The following is a 24,671-nucleotide window of genomic DNA, read 5'->3' on the forward strand; positions in this document are numbered from 1 at the left end:
TGCTAAGAATTCTGCCATTAACTTTGTACTCTGCCATTAAGTTCCACCTTCCAAAGTGTATCATTTCACACCTTTCCAGGTTGAACTCCATCTGCTGACTCTTCATTTGTTTGGTTACAGAATATCAGAAATATAGTTGTACAGAAACTACATTACTTTGGAGTGTGGCACAGTAGTTAGTGCTGCTGCCTCACAGCTTCTGCAAAAGGGTTTGATCCTAACCTAGAGTGTTGTCTGAATGAAATCCACACGTTCTTCCTGTGATTGTCATATACGTACTTAAGCTGCATTGGTTGGTAGGTTAATTGGTTACAGTAAATGATCTTCTGTGTAGGTAGGGGCAGGAACAAATGAGGGGAATTGATGACTGTCTAGCAGAAATTACAGTAAAATAATGGGAAATGAAAATGATGGAATGCTCTGAAAACCAGCAGACACTCAATGGGCCAAATGAAATGGTCTCCAGCTTTTCAAGAAAACATAAAAACAAAATATAAACAAAGGAATCATGGAATTGGAATTGATCTATTATGAATGTTTACTTTTGTTGGTGGAAGAGCTATGACATATTCCAGAGGCACTTAATTATATTTTCAAGGAACCTCTCATTGTCACCATGGGGCTTTAGGATTCAACTACAAATGTGTTGCAGAAATCTTAGTTTACCAAGATGTAAAATGTTAATTTATCACCAAAATCATTGATTTTAGCCAAAAAACAGAATGATGAATTATTAAAATACTGAGATATTTCCTTAAAAATGTGCACTTGTTATCATTGAATCATATTTATTGATTTCGTATGTTAATTACCTGTTGTTACATATATTTTGCTTATTACAAAAAACAAATAGTTGCTAGTATCTGTGTGAAATATCTAGGTATCCCAAAGGTAAAACAATCTTTTGCAGATTTTCATGTTGTAATTATTGCTCCCTGTGCTTTTCCAGAGCAATATCAGCACAGTTCCTTCGTTCTTTAATTCATTTGTCACTATTAACATTACTGACAAGGTGTAATTATTACCTGTTCCAAACTTTTGAAGCACTACAGTCCTTTCAGTGAAAGGACCTGCATGGTGTTATTGGGTGGGAATTCCAGGACTTAAAATCCATTTATAATAGGTTCCTGACATTACTGAAAATCAAAGGATAGAACTATCCTGAAAGATTTAATAAACTATTAAAGACTCTACTTGAGTGTCTTATGATTTTCTAAATATGTTGCTAAAAATGGATTCTAGCATTTTCTCATTGACAGGTGTTAGGCTAATCAGCTGATTGTTTCCTGCTTTCTTCCAAGTCTTCTCCAGAATCCACCAAATTCTGGTAGATCACAATCAATACATCCTCTTTCACTATAGCCACTTCCTTCAAACCTGAGGATGCTGGCCATCAGGTCCAGGTGACTTGTTGGCTTTTAACCCCAGTTGTCTGCCAATTAGTTTTGCTCTAGTCGTAGAGATTGTTTTAAGTTCCTTCTTCTCTACAGTACTTAAACATCTCTTAATATTGGGAAGTTTTCAGTGTTTGCTACGATGAAAGCCTATCCAAAATAATTACTTAGGATTGCCGTTATTTTCTGTCTATTTTCCATTATTAATTCCCCAGTCTCATTCTCCTAAGCACTAATGTTTACTTTGGCTACTTTTTATAACAATGTTGTAATCATGTTTTCCAGGAGGAGACTGTGCAATGAAATCATTAATTGTCTCACAACACAATGCCAGATCAAAAATAGCCTGTACTCTGGCTTTTCAATTTATTTCTCTAATAAACTATCCTGTGTTCACTGCATGAACTTATTTTCCTTTATTAACAGACCTACCCCAGTGCTTTTTTCTTTCTGCCAATACTCCTGAGTGCCATACATCCTGAGTAATCATTTTCCAGCCTTGGTCACCTTGCAACTAAGTCTCAGTAGTGGCCATTAGTCATATCCATTTACTTCTACTTGTGCTGTCAGCTTATCTATCTTATTACAAAAGCTGTGTGCATCCAGACAACAACTAAACACAAAGTCGGAGGCATACAAGAGAGAAAAAAAACTTGTCCATGCCTACCATCATGTACCCTTCTATACTAATCCCTTTTTCCAGTACTGTACTCACAATCTTCCATGCTAAGGTGGTCCAAGTGCTCATCTAAATGTTGTGAAAATACCTGCCTCCATCTTATTCTAGCCACACTCTTGGTTAAAAAAAAATGAATGCCTCCTCTCTTGGTGTCCTGCTACTATACTTTTTTTTGTTTTAGATACTTCTGATAGTTATTCACTTTTAGAATAAAGAACAAAACAAAATAGTACAGGCCCTTTAGCCTACTGTGTTCCTTTTAAATTACTCCCAAGATCAATCTAACCTCTCCCATATAGCCCTGTATTTTTCTTTCATCCACATGCTTACTGTATCTAAGGATCTCTTAAACTCTAAAATATCTGCCTCTACCAGCACCCCAGGCACATACTGCTCTGTAAAAAGGTTATCTCTGACACCTTCCTATACTTTCCTTCAATCATGTTAAAATAATATCCTCTCACCCTGGCAAAAAGACACTGGCTGTCCACTCAATCTATGCCCTGTATCAGCTTATACATTTCTATTAAGTATCTTCTCATTCTCCTTCGTTCCAAAGAGAAAAGCCCTAGCTTACTCAGCCTTTCCACGTAAGATGTATTCTCTAATCCAGGTAACATCCTGGCAAGTGTGCTCTGTGTTCTCCCCAAAGCTTCCACATCCTTCCTATAATGAGCCACAAGAAATGAACAAAATCCTCCAAGTATTGTCAAACCAGAGTTTTATTAAACTGCAAAAATTACCTTGTGGCTCTTGAACTCAATCCTCCAACTAACAAAGGCCAACCCATCTTCTGCCTTCTTAACTACCCTATGATCTTGGGTGGCAACTTTGAGGAATCTATGAATGTGGAGCCCAAGATCCCTCTGTTCCCTCACACTGCTAAGAATTCTGCCATTAACTTTGTACTCTGCCATTAAGTTCCACCTTCCAAAGTGTATCATTTCACACCTTTCCAGGTTGAACTCCATCTGCTGACTCTTCACTCAGCTCAGCATCTTCTCAATATCCCAATGTAACCAATGACAACTTTCCACACTATCCACAATCCACCAACTTTCATGTCATATGTAAATTTACTAACCAACCCTTCCACTTTCACATTCAAGTCACTTACAAAAGAAATCAGAAACAGCAGGGGTCCCAGGAAAGATCCTGCAGAACACTCCTAGTTGTGGATCTCAATGCAGAATGCACTCACCTACTAACAGCCTATGCCTTCTATGAGGAAGCCAATTCTGAATCAATGTGGCCAAGTTCTCCTGGATCCCATCCCTCCTGGCTTTCTGAATGAGCCTTCCATGGGAAACATCAAATGCCTTACTAAAATCCATATACACCACACCCACCTTCATCAGTTACTGCTAGAGGAGAATGACCTATTGGGGCACAGCAACAACAACTAGGCCAGTGGCACTATGGCCAACATTGAGGCTCAGCAGAGAAACGTAAAATCAGGCAGAGTGATAGTGATAGAAGATTCAATAGCTAGGAGGATGGCAGGAAATTCTGTGACTATAAAAGAGAAGCCAGGATGGTGTGCTGTCTCCCAGGTGCTAGGGTGTCTCAAGTGGCTGCAGAATATTCACAAAGGGGAGGGTAAGCAACCAGAGGTCATGGTGCACATTGGCACCAGCGAAATGGGTAGAAAGGGAGAAGAGGTCCTCAGCAGAAAATTAGGAAAGTGGCTGAAGGTGGACCTCCAAGGTTATAATCCCTGGATTACTCCCAGAGCCACATGTTGGTCAGGGCAGGATTAGGATGATTGTGCAGATAAATAAATGGCTGGGGAACTGGTGCATGGGGCCAAGTTTCAGGCTCTTGGACTATTAAAACTTCTTCTGCAGCAAGGGTGACCTGTACAAGAGGGATGAGTTGCACCTAAACTGGAACGGAACCGGAAGGGATTAAACTAGTTTGGCAGGGGTTGGGAACCAGAGCACCCCCTCAGAAAGTGGAGGGATGAAGAGGAAGTAAATTCCAAGGCCAGTAAAACAGGCAGGAGCAAAATAATATAGATAATGAGATAAATAGTTTTAACTGTGTATGTTTTAATGCTAGGGGTATTATGGATAAATGTAATTAATTTAGAGCATGACTCAGTACATGGAACTATAATGTTGTGGCCATTGCAGAGGCTTGGTTGAGAGAGGAATAGGAGTAGATGCTTATTGTCCCAGGATTTTGATGCATTAGAAAAGATATAGAGAGGGAAGTAGAAAGGTGAGGGGGGCGGACTTGCTCTACTAATCACAGCTGCACTCGGGCATAATGGAGGGCTTATCCACGGAATCTATATAGATATGTCTCAAAAATAGGAAGGGTGAAATCACTCGGATGGGATTGTACTACAGACTCTGCAATAGCCACCAGGATATTGAGGAACAGATATGTAGGCAGATTAAGGAAAGGTGTAGAAGCAATTGAGTTGTTATCAAGGGAGACTTCAGCTTCCCTGAAATAAACAGATCTTTTTAGTGCAAGTCATTTAGATGGGGCAGACTTTGTTAGGTGCATCCAGGAGGATTTATGTGGATAGTCCAATAAGAGGAGGGATTGTCTTGAACTTGCTGTTGGGTAATGAGCCTGGCCTGGTGACCAACATTTCAGTGTGAGAGCAGTGACCACAACTCCTTAAGTTTTAAGAAAGCTACTGATAAGGATAAGTATGGACCTTGTGGGAGAGTATTAAATTGGAGCTGGGCAAATTTCGAAAACATTACATAGGAACTAGGGAGAGTTAATTGGGAACAGCTGTTTTTGGGCAAGTCCACATCCAGCACGTGGATGGTGCTTTAAAGACCAAATGCACAGAGTACAGGAAAAATATCAGAAGGAAGGACAAAGATGGCAATGTAAAAATATGTCAAGAGAGGTGATAAATTTAGTCAAGAAGAAAAAAGTATGTAAAGCTAAGGAAACTATAATCAATCAGAGCATTTGAGGATTATAAAGAAGCCAGAAAAGAACTCAAGAAGGGAATTAGGTTAATCAGGAGGAGCCATGAAAAGTCCTTGGTAGTAGGATTAAAGAGAATTCCAAAGCATTCTATACTTATATCAAGATCAAGAGCAAAAGGATATCTATGGAGAAGGTACAACCACTCAGGGATACAGGGGGAGCATTTGTTTAGATGTGGAGGATGTGGGTGAGGACCTTAAACAGAACAGTACTTTATATCTGTATTTACCAAGGAGAAGGATTGGAGGATAGTGGGATCAGTGCTGAGCATATTGATGCCATTTTGAGGTAAAGAGCCCAGTTCCCAGTGCCTGATGGGACTATCTCAGGTTACTGAGAGAGGCAAAGGAAGAAATTGCTGGGGCCTTGACCAATATCTTTTTGTCCTCTCTAGCCACAGGTGAGGTCCTAGAGCACTGGTGAGTAGCTAATGTTCCATTTTTCAAGAAGGAAACCAGGAATAATCCTGGAATCAATAGACTGATGAGTCGGATATCAGTGGAAGGGAAGTTTTTGGAGAGAATTGTTAGAGATAGGATTTGGAAAACCATGGCCTGATTAGACAGCGCCAGCTTGGCTTTGTGTGGGCAAGTCGTGTCTTACTAATTTGGATGCGTTTTTTGATGAGTTGATGAGGGTGATTAGAAGGTAGAGCTGTTGATGTTTATCTATCTGGATTTTCATGAGGTATTTGACAAGGTAACTCATGGGAGGCTCATCCAGATGATTAAGATGCATGGGATTCATGGTGAATTGGCCATTTGGATTCAAAACTGGCTTGACCGTAGAAGGCAGAGGGTAGTGGTTGAAGGAACTCATTCTACCTAAAGGTCTGTGCTTGATGCTCATCCACAGGGATCAGTAATGGGACCTCTGCTGTTTGTGATGTATATAAATGACCTGGATGAAAATGTAGATGGGTGGGGTAGTAAGTCAGCAGAATATACAAATATTGGTGGTGTTTTGGATAGTGTTTAAGATTGGCAAAGAATATTGCAGGATATATAACAGTTGCAGATAAGGGTGGAGAAATGACAGATGGAGCTTCAAAGGTCAAAGTAAATGTATTACCACAATACATACATGTAACCATATACAACCCTGAGATTCATTTTTGCGGGCATTCACAGTAAATACCAACACAATAGAATCAATGTAAAACGCACACGAGATGGGCAAACAACCAATGTGCTAAAGCCAACAAACTGTGCAAATATGAAAAGAAAGAAAAACAAACAAAATGATAATAATAACAACAAATAAGCAACAACTATCAAGAGCATGAGATGAAAAGTCCTTTAAAGTGAGTCCATGGGAAGAGTTCAGTGTTGGGTGAGTGAAGTTATCCCCTCTGGTTCAAGAGCCTGATGGTTGAGCAATAATAACTGTTCCTGGACCTGATGGTCTAGATCTGGCTGCTCCCATACCTCCTTCCTGATTGCAACTGTGAGAAGAAAGCATCGCCAGGATGGTGGAGGTCCTTGATGATGGATGTTGTTTTCCTGTGATAGTGCTCCTTGTAGATGTACTCAATGGTGGGGATAGCTTTGTCCATGATGGACTGGACAGTATCCACTACTCTTTGTAAGCTTTTGTGTTCAAGGATATTGGTGTTTCCATACCAGGCTATGATGCAGTCAATATACTCTCCACTATACAAATATAGAAGTTTGTCAACGTTTTAGATGACATACAGAATCTTCACAAACTTCTAATAAACTAGAGCTGCCATGCTTTCTTTGTAATGGCACTTCTGTGCTTGAGCCAGGATAGATCTTCTGAAATTATAACATTTAGGAATTTAAAGTTGCTGACCCTCTCCACCTTTGATTCTCCAATGAGGACTGGCTCATGGACCTCTGGTTTCCTCCTCCTGAAAGTCAATAATCAGCTCCTTGGTCTTGCTGACATTGAGTGAGATGTTGCTGTTATGGCACCACTCAGCCAGATTTTCAGTTCAGCAGAATTAAATATGGCATTGGAGCTGTGCTTAGCTTCACAGTCATAACTATAAAGCGAGTTTAGCAGGTGGCTCAGCAGACGGCCTTGTGGTGCACCTGTGCTGATGATGACTTTGGATGAGGTGTTGTTGCCAATCCAAACTGACCGGGGTTTGCAAGTGAGGAAATTGAGGATCCAGTTGCACAAGGAGGTACTGAGGCCTAGGTCTTGAAGCTTATTGATTAGTTTCGAGAGGGTGATAGTATTGAATGCTGAGCTGTAGCTAATGAAGAGCATCCTGATGTATGCACCTTCATTGCCCAGATGTTTCAGGGTTGAGTGAAGAGCCAATGTAATGGCATTTGCTGCGGACCTGTTGTGATGGTAGTCACTCAGGAGTTGATGTTTCATTACCAACCTCTCAAAATACTTCTTCACAATGAGTGTAAGTGTTTCTGGACAATAATCATTGAGGCAAGTTGCTACACGTTTTGGCCACCAGTATAGTTAAAACCTGCTTGGAGCAGGTGGGTACGTCACACTGCTGAAGTGAGAGGCTACAGGTATCAGTGAATACTCCAGCTGGTTGATTAGCACAGGTTCCCTGTCTGGGCCAGATGCTTACCCAGACAAATGTGAAGTATTACACCTTGGTAGGTCAAATGTCACAATTGTACACAAGGCCCTTAACAGAGTTGATGAACAGAGGGATCTTAGGGTCCAAGTTCCTTGAAAGTATCTACACAGGTTGATAGGGTGGTTAAGAAGGCATATGGCATTCTTGCCTTTATTAGTTGAGGCATTGAGTTCAAAGATCAGGAAGTTGTGTTGCAGCTTTATAAAACTCTAGTTAGGCAGCATCTGGGGCATTGCATAGAGTTCTGGTTGCCCCATTATAGGAAGGATGTTGATGCTTGGGAGATGGCACAGAAGAGGTTTACTGGGATGTTGACTGGATTAGAGGACATGTGCCATAATGAGAGGTTGGACAAGCTTGGGTTGTTCTCCCTGGAGTGGCAAAGGCTGAGGGCAGATCTGATACAGGTCTATAAGATTATGAGAGGCATAAATCGAGCAGACAGATCGTATCATTTTACCAGGGTTGAAATGTCTAATACTAGTGGGAATGCATTTAAGGTATGGGGGGGAGGGGAACTTCAAAGAAGATGTGAGTGGCAAGTCTTTTCCACAAAGATTGGTGAATGCCTGGAGTGCAGTTCCTGGGGTGGTGTTACAGGGAGATACATCAGCGAGTTTTAAGAGATGTTTAAATAGGCACATGAATGTTAAGAAAAGGGAAGGATATGGACATTCTGTAGGCAGAAGGGATTAGTTTAGTTGACCATTTGATTACTAATTTAATTGTGGGCTGAAGGGCTAGTTCCTGTGCTGTACTGTTCTATGTTCTAATATGTTCTTTGCTTTAGCTATTTCCTTTATCTCAATCAGATCCTTATTCAGTCTTTCAGCCTTTAGGGAAAACAAAGCTAGCTTACCCAGTCTCTCCTCATTGTTGAAATACTCTATACCATATAACATCTTGGTAAATCTATTCTACACCCTCCAGTGCAGTCACACCCTCCTGAAAGTTGGCAACCACAGTGGTATACAGAACTCCAGAAGTTGTCTAACTTATGTTTTATATCGCTCTAACTTAATTTTGTTGCTATTACATTATTTCCCCCAGTTGATGACAAAAAAAATCCCATATGACTTCTTAACTTGCTGTGTTGTTGCCTTTGGGGATTTTTGAACATGTACATCAAGGTGCTTCCGTTCTTCAGAACGTCCCAGAGTACACCCTTCATTGTATGTACAGTATATCCTAACCAACCGGTCCTTCCAAATTGTTTCAGCTCACAGTTTTTCAGGATTAAATGTCATTTACCATTGCTCTGCTCATCTTACAAACTCAGCATTATCATTCTCTAGCCAAGGGCTAACCTGCTATCAACACTATCACCAACTTTGTACCATCTGCAAACTTACTAACTGTACCTCCTTCATTGACACCCAAATTGCTCCAACATATCTAGCAAACAGTAAGGGTCCCAAGCAGCACACACAAAATGCTGGAGGAACTCAGCAAGTCAGGCAGTGTCTGTGGAAATGAATAAATAATTGACATTTCACGCCAAGACCCTTCTTCTGAATTGGAAAGGAAGCGGGATCCCCAACAGAAGGGATTACACTCATTATTCTGCTCCCCATTCTGTATATACAAGAATAGACTATTTCATAACATTTGGAAAAGACAAAGACAAAATAAACACCTGTGGAATTGGGACAATAGATGTAAGTGACCATGCCCCTATATATTTATCTGTTGATTTTGACCTACAACCAAAGAATACTATTTGGAAACTAAATTCAAGTCTACTCAATGTTCCATACTTTAAGGAACAAATTAAAAAAGAAATTGGTCTCTACTTAGAATTTAATGATAATGGAGAGTTTTCACCTTCCATTTTATGGGATACTCTGGAGGCTGTCTTAAGAGGGAAAATTATAGCGATATTTTCATATAAGAAAAAAATAAGGAATAAAACATTAGAGGAATTACAAAATAGGCTGAAGGAACTAGAGAAAAAAACACAAATCGAATTTGGCACAGGATATATTAGGGGAAATTTAAAAAATAAGGAATGAAATTAATAGTTTGGCTATGTAAGAAATCAGGGAAAATTTAATGTTTCTGGATCAGAGACATTATGAAAGTGGATCAAAATCTATGAAAATACTGGTGTGGAAACTGAAAAAAGATAGCAGAAAATACAATTCATAGAATTAGGGACCCAAGAATGAAAATGATAAAAAAAATAAGCTAAGTGAAATTCAAGAAGCTTTTGAAGTGTTTTACAAAACTCTATATTCCAAAGTTCCAGGGGGAAGCATAACCCAAATTGACACCTTCTTGAATTCTCTAGAGTTACCCACTTTAAGCTAAGAACAAAATAGAACGATGACTGCTGACATAACTGAAGTTGAATTAAAAGCTGCAATTAGTAGGCCTAAATTAAGCAAGTCACTGGGATTAGATGGGTATACGGCAGAGTGGTACAAAGAATTTAAAAATGAGTTGATTCCTGTTTTACTCCCCACACTGAACTGGGCTCTAAAAAAGGCACAAATGCCACCCAGTTGGAAGGAAGCGTTAATCTCAGCTATACCGAAAGAAGGCAAGGATAAAATGGAATGCGGGTCATTTAGACCAATATCCGTTCTCAATGTAGATTATAGATTATTTACCTCCATCATGGCCAAACGATTAGAGGAGTTTCTACCCATACTGATACATAACGATCAGACAGGTTTTATACGACGACGCCAAACACAAGACAATATACGAAGGACACTTCACATTATGGATCATATACAAAAAAATAAAATCGAAGCAATAGTGTTAAGTGTGGACGCTGTAAAGGCATTTGATTCGGTTAATTGGAATTTTCTTTACAGAGTTTTACATAGATTTGGTTTCCAAGACAATTATTAAAACTATATAGACACTATATGATAACCCTACTGCTAGGATTAAAATCAATGGATATTTATCAAATAGTCTTACCCTAGAAAGGGGCACGAGACAGGGTTCTGCATGGTCATCGCTACTCTTCACATTATATCTGGAACCATTAGCTCAATACATCAGACAAAATGAAGATATCAGGGGAATTACTATTAAAGGGACAGAGCATAAATTGGCTTGTTATGCGGATGACATTTTGATCTATCTGGAGCAACCAACATACTCCTTACCTAAATTGATGCAATCCTTTGAACAATATGGTCAATTATCAGGATACAAGATCAACATAGATAAAACCCAATTACTTTCATATAACTATAGCCCACCCAGAGAAATTGAAAGTAGATATCCCTGGGCATGGCAAACAGAGTCTTTCAAATATTTGGGCATCATTATGCTAAAAGATTTGGCAAAATTATCAGAATGTAATTATCAGCCTTTATATAAAAAATTAAGGAAGATATGGCAAGATGGAATCTGATTCCTTTTTTCAGTCACAGTTCAAGGATTGAGTCTATGAGAATGAATATACTGCCCAGACTGCTATATCTCTTTCAGACCCTACCAATAGAGATTAATCAAAATCAATTCAATGAATGGAACAAGATGTTATCAAGGTATATTTGGCAGGGTAAAAGGCCTAGAGTTCATCTCAAAACTTCGCAATTAGCAAAGGAAAAGGGGGGATGGGGCCTACCTTCTCTTAGAGATTATTATTTTGCAGCACAGTTGAGAGCTGTGATATGTTGGTTCAACCCATCATATGACGCTCAATGTAAAAAACATTGAGTGGGTACTTCCCATCCCCATACACGCAATTTTGGCTGATAACAACCTGCAAAGGTACATAAATACTATTGATAACTCATGGGTGAAATTGACTCTTAAAATATGGAAAACTACTATAAAAGAATATAATCTAGAGGAAGATATTGCAATTCTTAAATGGTGTGCATATGACTCGGATTTTACACCAAATAAACTGGATGCTAGATTTAAGGACTGGACAGCTAAAGGAATAACAGTTCTTTGCAACATGATGAAAGAAGAAACACTGTTCAGTTTTGAAATGCTTAAAGAGAAACACTTATTAGAAAAACAAGATTTTTATTGGTATTTACAGATGCAACAATATGTTAATAAGACGCTTAAAAATGTAACCAAGGCAAGTACATGCTTGATAGAGCTATTTAGAAAAGCATGTAATTCAGATAATGGTAGTAGAATTATTTCAAGCATGTATAAGGAGTTGTCAAATCTTAAAACACATTCGACCTCATACATTAAAGCAAAATGGGAGAAGGAAGGAGGGATAATTATATCTGAGGAAGAATGGACAATAATATGGAGGTATCAATGGAAGTGTACCAGTTCACAGAAATGGAGGGAGTTTGGATGGAAAAACTTGATAAGATATTTTATTACACCCTCTCAGAAATCCCATTATGATAGTAACCTCCCTGTTTACTGGAGAAATTGTGGAAATCAAAATGCAAATCATTATTATATTTTTTTGGGACTACCCTGTTATTAAAGACTATTGGAGTGGGATACACAATGCCCTACAAGATATCTTTAAATGTGAAATACCCTTAGAGAGTAAGACCATATATTTTGGGTGTATACCTCAAGAATGGTTGAAAAGAGATAAATGTTTAATGAATATACTGCTGGTGGCTGGTAAAAAAGACTCTTACTAGGAAATGGTTATCACATGAGAGCCCAACTTTAGATGCATGGACGGAAATTACAATGGATATTTACAAAATGGAGTTGATAACAGCATCTGTTAATCATAAGCTGGAACAATTTGACTCATACTGGGAAAAATGGTTTAACTACATAATGCCTCATAGGCCTGATTTTATTCTCACAAATCAATGAATATGTTGTAAAAAACGATCACTCCCTACTTGTACATAGATTTTTCCTTTTGCTTGTTTCTTCTCTCCACTCTTTTCTATAAGTGTATACCTCAGATAAATACTATGTGCAGATTTGTGACATATATGTACAATGTCCGAAATACATCTTATGGAAATGTTTGTTTGATGATGAACTTCAATTAAAAAAAAATTACAAAAAAAAAGAAAGGAAGGGGGAAGACACCTGAACAAAAAGGTGGGGGGAGGGGAAGGAAGACAGCTCGAAGGTAAAAGGTGAAGCCAGCTGGGTAGGAAAGGTAAAGGACTGGAGACGTGATAGGCAGATGAGAAGAGGTAAGAGGCCAATATGGGGAATAGAAGAGGAGGGAAGGAGAAAATAAATATTTTATTACTGGATGGAGAAATTGATATTCATGCCATCAGGTTGTAAGGTACCCAGACGGAATATGAAGTGTTGTTCCTCCATCTTTTTATCGTTGGGGGATCGCCCTGCTACCGAGAGAGAAGACTGCCTTTTTATCACAGGTGAGATCGCTCTGCTACCGAGAGAAAAGACTGCCTTTTTATCACAGGTGAGATCGCTCTGCTACAGAGAGAGAAGACTGCCTTTTTATCACAGGTGAGATCGCCCTGCTACCGAGAGAGAAGACTGCTTTTTTATCACAGGTGAGATCGCTCTGCTACCGAGAGAGAAGACTGCCTTTTTATCACAGGTGAGATCGCTCTGCTACTGAGAGAGAAGACAGCCTTTTTATCACAGGTGAGATCGCTCTGCTACTGAGAGAGAAGACTGCCTTTTTATCACAGGTGAGATCGCTCTGCTACCGAGAGAGAAGACTGCCTTTTTATCACAGGTGAGATCGCTCTGCTACTGAGAGAGAAGACAGCCTTTTTATCACAGGTGAGATCGCTCTGCTACTGAGAGAGAAGACAGCCTTTTTATCACAGGTGAGATCGCTCTGCTACTGAGAGAGAAGACTGCCTTTTTATCACAGGTGAGATCGCTCTGCTACCGAGAGAGAAGACTGCCTTTTTATCACAGGTGAGATCACTCTGCTGCCGGAGAGGGGAAACTGCCTTTTTATCACAGGTGAGATCGCTCTGCTACGGAGAGGGAAGACAGCCTTTTTATCACAGGTGAGATCGCCCTGCTACCGAGAGAGAAGACTGCCTTTTTATCACAGGTGAGATCGCTCTGCTACAGAGAGGGAAGACAGCCTTTTTATCACAGGTGAGATCGCCCTGCTGCCGAGAGAGAAGACTGCCTTTTTATCACGGGTGAGATCGCTCTGCTACTGAGAGGGAGAACGTTGCCCAAGTTTTCAGAGTTTTGGATGTGGACTTGGACTGTTGACTTTGTTTCAGTCTTAAGGTTTTTTTCTATTCTGTGTTCTTCACCCAATCTTTCTCTTTTTTGTGTGCGGGGAAGGGGATTTTGGGGGGGGGGGTCAATGTGCCTCTTCCATTTTTGTTTGTTTTTTTGTGCGGTGAGGAGGGATTTGGGGGTGGATTATCATGTTGCCGTTCTTCTCTTTCTTGGTTTCATGGCTATCCAGAGAAGAAGCAGCTCAGAATTGTGTACTTTGATAATAAATGAACTTTTGAACCTCGAGGACGGCCTCATCGTGGCACAAGTGGACGCAGTGAACAGACATGTGGGAATGGGAATTAATGTTTGGCCACCGGGAAGTTGTGCTTTTCACAGATGGAGCGGAGCTGCTTGACGAAGCTGTCCCCGACTAATGACAGGTCTCACCAATGTAGAGGAGTCCGCATCAGGAGCACCAGACACAATAGATGACTAGAGCAGATTCACAGGTGAAGTCTTGTCTCAGCTGGGCGGAGTGTTTGGGCCCTGAATGGAGGTGAGGAAAGAGATGAATCTGAATCTGAATCAGGTTTATTATCACCTGCATATGACGGGAGATCTGTTAACTTAGCAACAGCAGACTAATACAATACCTAGTCTAGCAGAGAGAGAAAAAAATAATAAATAAAACATAATAAACAAATAAATCAATTACGTATATTGAATAGATTATTAAAAAATGTGCAAAAACAGAAATACTGTATATTAAAAAAGTGAGGTAGTGTCCAAAGCTTCAAAGTCCATTAAGGAATTGGATGACAGAGGGGAAGAAGCTGTTCCTAAATCACTGACTGTGTGCTTTCAGACTTCTGTATCTCCTATCTGATGGTAACAATGAGAAAAGGGCATGCCCTGGGTGATGGAGGTCTTTAATAATGGACGCTGCCTTTCTGAGACACTGCTCCCTAAAGATGTCCTGGGTACTTTGTAGGCTAGTACCCAAGATGGAGCTGACTAGATTTACAACCTTCTGCAGCTTCTTTTGGTCCTGTGCAGTAGCCCTTCCATACCAGACAGTGATGCAGCCTGTCAGAATGCTCTCCAAGGTACAACTATAGAAGTTTTTGAGCGTATTTGTTGACATGCCAAATCGCTTCAAAATCCTAATAAAGTATAGCCGCTGTCTTGCCTTCTTTATGACGATATCAATATGTGGAGACCAGGTTAGATCCTCAGAGATCTTGACACCCAGGAACTTGAAGCTGCTCACTCTCTCCACTTCTGATCCGTCTATGAGAATTGGTATGTGTTCCTTCGTCTTACCCTTCCTGAAGTCCACAATCAGCTCTTTCGTCTTACTGATGTTGGGTGCCAGGTTGTTGCTGCGGCACCATTCCACTAGTTGGCATATCTCACTCCTGTACGCCCTTTCATCACCACCTGAGATTCAACCAACAGTGATTGTATCGTTAGCAATTTTATAGATGGTATTTGAGCTATGCCTAGCCACACAGTCGTGTGTATAGAGAGAGTAGAGCGGTGGGCTAAGCACACACTCCTGAGGTGCGCCAGTGTTGATTGTTAGCGAAGAGGATATGTTATCACCAATCCGCACACACTGTGGTCTTCCAGTTAGGAAGCTGAGGATCCAGTTACAGAGGAAGGTACAGAGGCCCAGGTTCTGCAACTTCTCAATTAGGATTCTGGGAACGATGGTATTAAATGCTGAGCTATAGTCAATGAACAGCATCCTGATGTAGGTGTTTGTGTTGTCCAGGTGGTCTAAAGCCATGTGGAGAGCCATTGAGATTACATCTGCCATTGACCTATTGTGACGATAGGCAAATTGCAATGGGTACTTGCTGAGGCAGGAGTTCAGTCTAGTCATAACCAACCTCTCAACGCATCTCATCACTGTCGATGTGATTGCTACCGGGCAATAGTCGCTTAGGCAGCCCACATTATTCTTCTTTGACTTTGGTGTAATTGTTACTTTTTTAAAGCAAGTGGGAACTTCTGCCCGTAGCAGTGAGAGGTTGAAGATGTCCTTGAATACTCCCACTAGTTGGTTGGCACTGGTTTTCAGAGCCTTACCAGGTACTCCATCAGGACCTTCTGCCTTGCGAGGATTCACTCTCTTTAAAGACAGTCTAACATCGGCCTCTGAGACAGAGGTCACAAGGTCATCAGGTACAGAAGGGATCTTCACACTGTAGATGAGTTCTCCCTTTCAAAGCGTGCATCGAAGGCATTGAGTTCATCTGGTAGCGAAGCATCACTACCATTCATGCTACTGAGTTTCGCTTTGTAGGAAGTAATGTCTTGCAGACCTTGCCAGAGTTGCCATGCATCTGATATTGTTCAAAATTGTCTCTTCGCCCTTGAAATAGCCCTCTACAAACCATACCTGGTTTTCTGGTACAGGCCCGGGTTGCCAGATTTGAATGCCACAGATCTATCCTTCAGCAGATAGTGTACCTCCTGGTTCATCCACAGCTTTTGGTTTGGGAATGTACAGTAAGTCTTTGTAGGCACACACTCATCCACACAGGTTTTAATGAAGTCGGTAACAACTGCAGCATACTCACCCAGATTCAAAGATGAATCCCTGAATACATACCGATTCAAAGCAGTCCTGTAGGTGCTCCTGTGCTTCCCCTGTCCATACCTTCTTGGTCCTCACTACCGGTGCTGCAGTATTCAGTCTCTGCCTATATTCAGAGTAGAAGTACAGCCAGGTGATCAGACTTGATGGTGGAGAAACAATGGTCCAGTGTGGTGTTTCCTCTGGTATTGCAAATGATCTGTTGATGGTAGTTGCTTAGTGATTTTTTTTCAGACTGGTCTTGCTAAAACCTCCCAAAACAATGGTGAAGGCATCAGGGTGCGCAGTTTCGTGCATGTCGATCCCATTGCTCAGATCATCTAAAGCAGGTGTCACACTTTGGCTGCTTGCAGAGATAAATGCCAGGTGGGGGATTAGCAGGGAGGGATGAATGGACAAGGGAATCATGGAGGGAGCGATCCCTCCAGGAAGTGGGGGCAGGGGGTAGGAGGTAAAGCAATGTTTGGTGGTCAGACGCCTTTGGAGATGGTGGAAGTTGCGGAGAATAATGTGTTGGCTTCAAAGGCTCATGGGGTGGGAGGTAAGGACAAGAGGAACTATCACTGTTAAGGTAGTGGGAAGATGGGGTTAGTGTGGATATTTGTGAAATGGAGGAGATGCAGGTGAGGGCAGCATCAATGGTGGAGGAAGGGGAACTCCATTCTTCAAAGAAGGAGGACATCTCTGATGTGCTGGAAAGGAAAGCCACGTTCTGGAGACGGATGTGGCAGAGTCAAAGGAACTGAGAAAAGGGAATAGCATTTTACAGGATACAAGTTGGAAGAGGTATAGTCAAAATAACCATGGGAATTGGTATGTTACGCATCCCAGCTCCAGTATTTGTAGTAAATGCATTCTGATCATAACAGCAATTATGGACCATTATCCTTTGCCTCAATCTTCCTTACCCTACCTCTATTTGCTGGAACACTTGTGTGCTTGCATGCTTTATCCCTTCCTCATATACTTTGGTTACAATTATCTTTATCATTGCCTTGCACCATTGCCTAATTTATATTTGATAGTATCAGCAAATGTTCCTCATAATGATACTGTATTGGTCCTTTCCCTGATGAGGTGCAGCCTATCTGACTTGGTACTCTGGTCAAGTTATTTAACTTTATTTTGCTATATGTTCAGATCCTGATTATGACCATTCAACTTTGAGGTCTGGCACTTCTCTCTGAAACTTCTTTGAATCTATTGGAAAGAGAATCTGCCACTTTCCTTACATTTCCTATGGACGTAATCTAGAGAGCTGAGCAAGGACCTGCAAGAACATGACTTTGGCTTATTTTCACAACCACCTCTTTGGAATCTATTTCCAACAGAGAAAGCAGAATGGACACAAAGCTTGACTGAATAGGGTTATCAATGCAATTTTGTCTCGTTCTTTAGTTTTTATGCCATTTATCCTTATTTTCATTTTTAAAATAGCTACATAATTACTTACTTCAATTTTAATTCTTAACTGATATTTTTTAAGTTTTTAATTGCCAAGGATGTGTTTTTAGTAATGATAAACTCATCCACAACCTTAACAAACAGCAAAGACTTTCTGGCTTGCAGGACATTTCTGGAACAGACCTCTTCAATGCATTGTCAAAATCTCTGTTGTGCCTCAGACTTATCACTGATCTCAGGAATACCAATGTAAGTGGGAGTAGCAACATGGCATTCGGCTCTATGAGCCAGCTTTTCTATTTCTCAAATTCATGACTTTTCTTCTACCTCAACAATATTTTCCTGCCCAATCCTCAAAGCCGTTGTTTCCACACATATCCTGTGTGTGACAGCCTACCATGTGTGAGAATTGTTAAGACTTGCCCTCTCTGAGTGAAAAAAAATTCATCTCAGTTCTCAATAATATAGCCATTATTTTGATACTGCAAGTCCTTGATCTAGATTCCTTAGTTAAAGGAAACATCTTCCCTCATCTCCCCCGATGAGTTCCCAAAGAGTTGTGTACTGTTCAATTAGGTCACCTTTCATGTTGGTAAAGTCTAGAGAAAAGAGGCCTAGATTATTATATCTCTATCCATCACATGATGGAGAAAGGAGAAATTGAACGAAGCAAATACAGACAAGTGTGTTGGGGGTAGTACTGTGTATAACAATTCTGAGCAAATGGACAGGGAGAAAGATTTGATCCAGCAAGGAAAATGAAACTGAAGATTCAATTACCTTCACAAAATTTGTAACGCAGTTAAAATAAAGGACACTGACGTAGCTGAATTCTCAAGATGCATCATGTGATCAGTTTCGTATCAGCCCGAAAAAAGTCAAGTAGTATTGGACTCTTTTAGGAACTGGACCTGTGCAGGTGGAAAGGGGCAGTGGGTTACCATTGTGAGGGCAGTAATATTAATTCAATTAGATTTATCCAGGGAAAGAGGCCAAATGAGATTAAATGTAAAAATTTTAATTTGTGGCAAGACCAATTTAATCAGAAACAAAAATAGAAAATGCTGGAAACACTCAGCAGGTCAAGCAGAGTGTCTATGGACAAAGAGATGGTTAATGTTTCAGGTTCAGACACTTCATCAGTGTCATCAGTTCTAACAAAAGGTACCAGATTAAAAACATTTAACCGTTTACTTTTCCACGGATGCTGTGTGATCTACTGAATGTTTGTAGAATTTTCAGTTTTTTTAAAAAGATTTCCAACATCTGCTGTTTGTTTCACTTTCATTTACTAGCAATCTGATAAGAGTTGAAAAAGGTGCAATAGAAACAACTAACTTAAGGCAGAATTGTGACAGATCATGAGGAAACAATGGCTAAAAGACTTAACTAGGCCAGCTACAGGTAAGTTGTGTCTATCAGAGCAGACTAGAAGCTGAGTACTTGACAACATGTGAGTTACTTCTTGAACCCTGCAGCACATCAACTGGTTAGTGTCTGCTATTTTCAAAATCAAAGTAAATTTTATTAATGTCCATAAAATCAAAGTACATATATGTCACCATATACAACCCTGGGATTCATTGTATTGTGGGCATACTCAATAAATCCATAGAATAATAACCATACAGAATTAATGAAAGATCACACCAACCTGAGTGTTCAATCAATAAATAAGCAATAGATATTGAGAACGTGATATTCAGAATCCTTGAAAGTGAATCCATAGATTCAGGGACAATGATGGGGCAAGTGAAGTTATTTATTTTGATTCAACAGCCTGATGGTTGAGGGGTAGTAACTGTTCCTGAACCTGGTGAAGTGAGTTCTGAGGCTTCTGTACCTAATTCCTGATGGCAGCAGCAAGAAGAGAGCAGGTCCTAGGTGATGGGGTCCCTGATGATGGATGTTGCTTTTCTACAACAGTGTTTCATGTAGATGTGCTCAGTGGTGGAGAGAGCTTTAACTGTGATGGACTGACCCTTATCCACTACTTTTTGAAGGATTTTCCATTCAGGGGCATTGCTGTTTCCATGCCAGGCTGTGATGCAGCCAGTAAATATACACTTCACTACACATCTATAGAAGTCTGTTACAGTCCCAGATGTCATGCTGAAACTTTGCAAGCTCCTAAGGAAGTGGAGGCCCTACTGTGCTTTCTTCGTAATTGCACTTACACACTGGGCCCAGAACAGGTCCTCTGGAATAACAACAGAGGAATTTAAAGTTGCTGACCCTCTCCACCTCTGATCCTCCAATGAGGACTCAGCTCATGGACCTCTGGTTTCCTTCTCCCGAAGTCCATAATCAGCTCCTTGGTCTTGCTGACATTGACCCTATTTACCGGTTCGACCATTACTTCCTCCATTGCATCCCATTGCTGAAGCAATGTGTAAATTTAGAACAAACACAGAAAACAGTGGAAATGCTCATCAGGTCAGACTGCATTTGTGGGAGGAGAAACAGAGTCAGGGTATCAGGTCAGTTATTATTCATCAGAATTTGGTTTCTCCAACCTGAAATTTAACTTTGTTTCTCTCTTCAAAACGAGTCTTGATCTATTATTTTTCTTTTTGCTTTACATTTTCAGCATCTGAATATGTTTGTTTACTTTCATGTAAATTTAGAAGGTGCATAACAGACTCGCTGAGACTTCTATAATACTATTTCCCAAATCCATGATCTTGACTACCTACCAATATCACAGGGGCAGTAGGAGCAGGAAACACCAACAATTACAAATTCCCCAGCAAGTCGTCAACCATCTGTCTCAGAATACATTACTGTTCCTTCCTCAGTGCTGGGTCTGGAATTTCCAGCCTCGCCCCATTAATTAAAGAATGCAGCATTTACAGCCACCTTGTCCGGAGCTATTTCGGAGAGTCAGTAACTATTATTCTTTCTGCATATCTTTTTGCATTATTTGTTTGATTAAAAAATCATTGTATGATTCTGTTTATCTTATTGCTAGGTTCAAATTTCTGCGTTTTGAAACACTTTAAAAATAATGACCTTTCTGCGATGACCCTATGTATCTGATCATTCGTCGTGTGAATATTACAAAGGCAGATTTTTTTTCTGCAGTTAAAATTGCAATTAGTACAATTTTAATGAAGTCAGTCGCCGCCTGTGATGTATGTGGGTGTCTGAAGCACCAGGTGGCAGCAGATGCAGGCAGTTTTCAACATACTCGGCGCTCCGATCAGCACAACAAAGAACCAACCATCTTTGCTTTTTCCCGGTATTGTTTACAGTCGAAAATATAGACCTAATACAATCGGAAACTACCGAATATTTGTTCAAAGCTGTTAAGAGCTTTTGAATATCATTTGAATATATATATACTAAGCTCCCAAATTATTACTGCGCCTAACGTCAGAATATCCTATGAAATAGTCAGCCTGTTCCCATCTTGCATTCTCGTTTGCGGGTCTGATCATTAGCTTTTGAAAAAAATCACTTCGCGGCTTGACTAGAGGAAAAAGAATTAAGTGCAGCTGTTGAATCTTCACTAATATGTTGCTCATGTCAAAATCCTAACCAGTACTGCCTCCCCCACAAAAAGCTAATTTAACACAAAGCAGTCGGCATCTGGATTTACGAAATAAACATCAATTCATGCACCCTTCTCCCTCCTCCCCTTTACAGAATGCAGACCATCATTAAAGGGTCGGACCAGCACACACCCAACCCATCTCCATGGAAACATTGACCTCATGCTGCGACATGAAATCCAGGCTCATTGCTATGGAAACTATCCGTGACATCAAGCCCGAAATCCGTTACCATGACAGTCCACCCTACTGATTTAGCAGCTATTTATGTCTCCGTGCCAACACGCCGCACTCGAGATGTTTCTGTTGCTGTGTGCAAAAGTTGCCATTTGCTGAATAATTAAACTAGAATCTGCTGAATATATTGGGCACGAAAAAGCCCCATCATTTGCTCCGTAAAGGCTCCAACACAATGACCTGTTTGTGTTCAGCCGAGACAAATTTATGTCCGTACAAAGGAGACACAAGAACAGTATTCAAACAAAGCAGGGCGTTAACCGACTACACTTGGCACTTTGCACAAAACGAGTAACGAGGGCGGTGATGCTTATGTTACCGTCTTCATGGGCTGGTGAATTATTTGCACAATCAAGGTAACTGCGTGATTTTACATGCAGTTTTTTTTTGACTAAACGGCTGCCCTTCGTGGGTGAGGGGAAGCAGAACTCGTCCCTGGGGAGTGCGTGGTTACCATCCAGTCTTCGCTGTGTAAAACTGCTATTGTTGCAGCAAGATGTTCAGAGGAGATAAATGTGCTGGCGATAGCAGTGAATCACCAAGGTCCCGCCCTCGTGTCTGTATTGGATAATGGTTGCAGTGTCTGTAGCTGGTCCCCGCACGCCCAAACAGGCGAAGCTCGAAAGAAAAGCCTATATATTTTTTTTTCTATTTAATATATTAATTTATTTTGGTTAGGTACTATGATGTAATTTCGGCGTAAACTCAAGTGTTGCGGACTTACATAAGAGACATAATAATGTGTGGTTTGTCGCGATAGTGGATAGTAAAATGCTTTGTTTTTTTGCATGAAGCCGGGTGGGGAAGTTGCAGTGGCGGAATTGACCGCCAGGGTTTAAACATTTTCAATTAAATGTATTTCTAACCATCAGTTTTTTTTTTAAAAAACTTTTGAGTACAAGCACTTCAATCTGACCTTTGTTAAACTAATTCTCATGATTGCAGATCCATATTTTGAAATGATCTGACTTCAGGCACTGGAGGTGCTCGGCAGCCCGCAGTGCTGAGTGCTTGCAGGGGTCTCGAATTTCACTTTATCCTCCCCCAGCAGACAGACAGCCTGCAAAATGGCTTCTGCTGATGTTTGGGATAATGCGGCTTTTCTCCATGGGTGGTGTTTTTTTTGCGCCGCAGGCGGGTGTACGTGGGGGTGGGGGTGGGGGTGGGGGTGGGGGGGGGGAGCTTTTTGTCCGTGTTTGAAACAAGAACAATGTCCCCAGCTGCAGATGTGGAGATTGTTGTCCTCATCAATAAATAATGGTGGAAATTAGCAGCCAGAACAAAGCGCTGTTTCTTCGCAAGTTAAAGCTTGTTTTCACCCTATCACCATTTCCTTGCGTTTATTGGCCATAAAGAAATACGAGTGCAAATCTCAGTGTTTTTGTTCTTTATGAGGCGGCTGCAGTTTATTAAAGTATTGATGTGCGGCTCTGCCTGCAGCGTCCCTTTGCAATGGTCCGGTCCGGTCCGACTCCGCGCCGCTGCCGCTAGTGTTACTGTTGGAAGGTTTCTGCGTAAACAGCAGGCAGAGGGAAGCTCTGCGTTTCCTGCCTGGGTGAGCTGGCGGTTTCAGAGAACCTTCTAGAAGGTTTAAGCATGTGATCACATTTGTTGTTTTTTTAGAATCCAAAGTCCTAAGTGTAAGAGGCTGAAAGGCGATTTAAAAACAAAATTGTAGGGGGAAACAGCTTTTTTTCAGCTTCCCTGACCGACTTTGAAACAGAATTGAATAAATTGCAAAGCAACGTGTTATAAACATTTACAGATGCTTCTCGACAATTCTGTACTTCCAATGCAATCTGATATAGTCAAGCAAAAGGTTAAAATGATACATATGTTTTGGCGTACTTGGTAATTGATAAAATTAATTATAGTAACCTATTAAAACTATATAACCTCGCAATAATTTTAACAACTATAAAGTTATAATTTGAATGCAGCGGCGGAAACCACTCACGGTTTCTCCTGCAAAACACACTTACTTACGATCAATAATGTAAAACCTTCCGGTTATTGCATCTTTGTCTCTTGGGTATCAATATATAATGCATCCAGGCAGCCAACACCATTAAAGGCACACTGAGGTAATTTAATCAAGTAAAGGAAGACATTAACCAATGCAGTAAGAGATGAAGGCGATCACTTGAATTCACAATATCAATCAAGTATTAACACTGAATATAGCATATCCATTACCGAATCCCCTTGCTCTCCTTAAAATCCTACAAATGTAACAACTCCCACTGCTGATTTTTTAATGGTCGAATGTACAAGCAGCAAGACCTACAACGGTACAGTATTTTTTAAACCGGTGTCACATTGTGCTGTTCTCGGTTGCGCGTTGTAAGAAAGTCAGTGAAAACACTTCTATCCCCTCCCATCTTTAGAGTTTGCATCACCAAAATCAATTGTGGCAGATGACACCGGATTTGCTATAAAATGGAACTTGTAATCGAAATGCAAGGATTGATATTTCAGCCATCCCTGCCAGTTGAACGAAGATTGGTGTTTATATTTCATCTATCAGGAACATTTGGAATTCGCTTCCTTGTACTGGAAGCATGGAAAAAAACATTTTCCCCAGTGAAACTTAAGCGTATTTGATTTTATTATCAACAGTTACTGAGGTGAACGTGGTTCTTAACCGCAAGTAGCTTCCTTAGTGTTCGCAAGGGCTAAATATTGCTCTCCAAATAATGAAAGAGGATTTAAAATGCAAAAAAAAAGCGCCACATAAAACGCTGACTGGAATTATCTGTAGGTTAGATAGCATATGTGGAGAGAGAAACATCACTAATTGTTTAGATTGATGAGATTAAATAAGAACTGGTAGAATGAGTAAACCAGTTAAGGGGGGGGGGGGGGGGGAGAGGTGTAGCATGAACACGGAGTGTCTATTGGGGCGGAGACTGAAAGGATCTTGAAGCAAAAATGCTCCGCCTCTAATAGAGGGTAAATCGTCCGAACTGTGAGATACGGAGCACAGAAAAGTTGAAATCCAGAATAAAGGAGAATGCTGGTTAGGAGGAAAGACTGAATTAATGTTACAATTGATGGCCATCAATTAGGTTAAGGTGTTATTCCTCAAGCTTACACTGAGCTTCATTGTAAGTGCAACTCTAAATCAGAATCCCTTCTTAAAACTTGGACACTCACAAGGGACTGCAGATGC

The 24,671-nt window shown here is 40.6% G+C and overlaps 1 long non-coding RNA gene across 1 annotated transcript in view; it reads right to left on the minus strand.

Moving 5' to 3' along the window:
• LOC140725543 (uncharacterized) overlaps positions 1–23,632 on the minus strand; it is a 50,831-nt gene extending 27,199 nt beyond the window's left edge. Inside the window, exon 1 of the long non-coding RNA XR_012098370.1 lies at positions 23,486–23,632. This is a non-coding gene — a long non-coding RNA (uncharacterized lncRNA). The remainder of the gene's footprint in view (positions 1–23,485) is intronic.
• Between the last annotated feature and the right edge of the window lie 1,039 nt (positions 23,633–24,671).

This window comes from Hemitrygon akajei, chromosome 3, assembly GCF_048418815.1.
Source record: "Hemitrygon akajei chromosome 3, sHemAka1.3, whole genome shotgun sequence".
In the NCBI taxonomy this organism is placed as follows: Eukaryota; Metazoa; Chordata; class Chondrichthyes; order Myliobatiformes; family Dasyatidae; genus Hemitrygon; species Hemitrygon akajei.